Source organism: Pteropus alecto, unplaced genomic scaffold, assembly GCF_000325575.1.
Source record: "Pteropus alecto unplaced genomic scaffold, ASM32557v1 scaffold4541, whole genome shotgun sequence".
In the NCBI taxonomy this organism is placed as follows: domain Eukaryota; kingdom Metazoa; phylum Chordata; class Mammalia; order Chiroptera; family Pteropodidae; genus Pteropus; species Pteropus alecto.
Genome location: NW_006431252.1, coordinates 942 through 4,252, shown reverse-complemented (window position 1 = coordinate 4,252; position 3,311 = coordinate 942). Strand labels below are relative to the sequence as shown.

General features: G+C 34.1%; 1 pseudogene; it reads right to left on the bottom strand.

Moving 5' to 3' along the window:
* Window positions 1–1,129: 1,129 nt before the first annotated feature.
* LOC112470384 lies at window positions 1,130–1,248 on the bottom strand (annotated as a pseudogene).
* Between the last annotated feature and the right edge of the window lie 2,063 nt (window positions 1,249–3,311).

Below are 3,311 nucleotides of genomic sequence, written 5' to 3'. Positions count from 1 at the left end.
TCATGATTTAGAAGCTTTTAACCTTCATTGCTATACCCCACACTCCGGAGAGGGAAAATAGCTAAAAATGGGATTAATAATCTATCGTGCCTATGTGATGAAGCCTCCATAAAAATCTCTAAAATATGAAGTTGGAGAGCTTCCAGGTTGGTGAATACATCCACCTACCAAGAGGATGGTGCACCTGAACTCTACAGAAACAGAAGCTCTTGAACTAGGATGCTTCCCAGTCTTACCCATGTATCTCTTCGTCTGATTGTTCATCTGTATCCTTTATCACATCCTTTAGTGCGTAATAAACTATTAAATGCAAGAAGTGTTTCCCTGAATTCTGTGGGCTGTTCTAGAAAGTGACTGAATTCACGAAGGGACATTGTTGGAACTTCTGATTTATAGGCAAGTCAGACAGACAAAAGTTGTGGGTGTCCTGAGGACCTATTATTTTTGATTGGCATCTGAGGTAGGAGGCAGTCTTGTGGAACTGAGCCTTAACTTGTGGGGTCCGCACTAACTTTAGATAGCATTAGAATTAAATTGAACTGTAGGCCACCCAGCTGGTGTTGCTGAGAATTGGTTGATGAGTGGCAAACCCATGTAACTGGTGTCAGAAGTGTAAGTGTGGTAGTAGTATGAGAATAAAGGAGAAACATACAAGTGAAGCGTGTTTTTTTCCTATATAGTATATATTAGTATACTAGCAAACTTTTTTGATCATTATGCTAAATCCTTTGGAAAGAGTAAAAAAAAGATTTAATCTATAGGATATGACTTAGTAGATGAACTGATTCATCCTCATTTGGTCTACGTGTAGCTTTGAACATTTTTATGAAATTTGTGGACCATATCTCCATAAAAAAGACTAGTAGGCAATGGATAAAGAGTTTTCATTTGAGAGCAGTCATAGGCTCCAAGGATCTCATTAAGAACTGCTACTTTCAAATGCCACTGGTAAAACAAACTAGATTTTCAGAAACACGGGAAGAGAAAAGTAAATTACAAAATGTCCACATGGTGGAATGTTAAATAGTCATTAAAATGATGTTTTTGAAGAATATCTAATGATATAAAATATTTTTTATATAACATGAACTAAAACGAAAAAAACAAAATTTCATTTCATTTTTTTTTCCACCTACAGCACCTGGTGTTCCTAGGTGTTCTCCTATCCAAGTACTATCGAGGCCCGACCCTGCTTAGCTTCTGAGATCTGACGAGATCGGGCACGTTCAGGGTGACATGGCCATAGACAAAATCCAAGATTTTAAAATCAAAAATCCATGATCAAAATCATGTATTTGTGCATGTGTCTATGGGTGTGTGCCTGTGTGTGTGTAGCCCTGGGGGAACTTCAAAATATGCAAATTTTAAAAGCATTCAAAAGTACAGGATTATGAATTATTTTCTTTATAGACTTTCCTTAATTTTATGCAATGATAGTAGTTTTAATTAAGAAAAATTTAATGTTAAATAAGTTGAAAGTCTAGAAGGAGAAGAGAAAACAAAAGTTATAAAGCATAATATACAAAACTGGAACATCTTTGGTTCCTTTCTATGCCTTTTCCAAAACATCATCTCTTGTACTAAAGAGCTTGGGGAGACACCATGTGAATATTTACAATTTTTATCAACAAATCCTAGCTGATGTTAGTTCAGCATACATTTTTCCCCCCTAAAATAAAAAGAATTTGCTTACTTGGTTGCCTGTAAGAAGATATTTCCTCAGGCATATATGATTTACTTGTGAAGATTTAACCAAGAAGCAATGACTACAGAGAGAATTAAACTTGCAAAACACAATCTAATTATTCTTTATCTGTATAGTTTTGCTTCATGCATTAGTCATCTGGTATGCAACATATTTAATAATTAGATTTTTGCAGAAATTTTAGAAGCGATATAAAATGAAGCAATTTAACTACAACTACTTAGCGCAATGAACGTGTTAAATTTAGTCCTTAGAAAGTATTTAATGAACTCTTATTAAAAAGGGGCTTTTAGTTCCTGCAATTTTCATTAAATTCGAGCGTTATCTTTAATCTTTCCAAAATTTCTAAAAAAAAGTTTTGAAGCAACATAAACTTACACATTTTGAAAAGTTCCAGTAAATCAGCTATTTAAATTTCCAAGCATTCATCATAGTAAAAGCAAAAATGAAATTTTCATTACGATAGAAAGTGAAATCTGCACTATAATATTTAAATAATATGCCAGTGCTTTACACCTGTCCCCACACTGCTCACCTAAATATTTTAGTCAACCACATTTTACTTTTTTGATTTGTCTGTCTCCACACTTCCCATCTAAATAATTCAGTCAACCACATTTGGGGTATAAATTGGTTTTTGAAAAGGTAAAGTAGAATTTCTTGGTTTGTCTGCCAAACATCTATTTTTCCCTTATTTTGGACACAGAATTCCATATTGTTTTTCCTCCCTCGGGTTACTATGCTTCAATATTCCTTATAATCTTAGCAATGTCAATCACAGTGCTCTGCAGTCCACCCTTGGCCAAGAGTACATGTATGTCTTAACCAAGGCTAATCAGATGCTCTCCCTCAGACAGTTGACCCTTGTGCTTTAGATGCAAGAGCCCAGGTGTCTCAATGGCATTGCTCCCTAAAATTCAGTGTTCTGAGTTTTCCATCAAGATTGCTAAAGGTTATCTGGTTTACTTTTTGTCCTTCCTTAGACTCTATTCAACTTTTCCTTTGTGCAAGCCACCAAATATTCTTTTGATAAGTTCTTTTGAGTATGCTTCCAATCAAATAACAACCCAAGTACAGTTGGGAATGATCAATTTAGTTCATATCAGAGAATAGGGGCTGTTTCTTCCTACCTACAGAAAGACTGCATTTTCTCTCCCAAAGTACCAAAGACATTATAAAATATAAATGTTCCACTTAGTGTTCAAAACTTAATCAGCTATCTTATTTTTTCATATTTCCTTTTTGCAAAATAGGTGATGATATTATTATGACCATTAGTTTGGGGGGAAATATTGTCTGTGTTTTTCTTCATACATTATCTGATTGTCAATAAAGATCACGGTACTGATCTTTAAATTTAAAGACTCTTAAAGGTATGACTGCTTTTCTAATATGTCCCAAACTGCAACCTTTGGTTCTGCAAAGTACTTAGAGAAAAACACATGGATTCCTATGTACAATCATTAAGAGGAATCAATGAAACGTTTTTTTGTATGTGATTGCCATATTTTTAAAGGTCAATCAAGCATATCATAGCTAGTAATAACAATAAAAAATAATAGTAATAATAATTATAGCTTTTTAAATTGGGTGCCATTCTCATAAG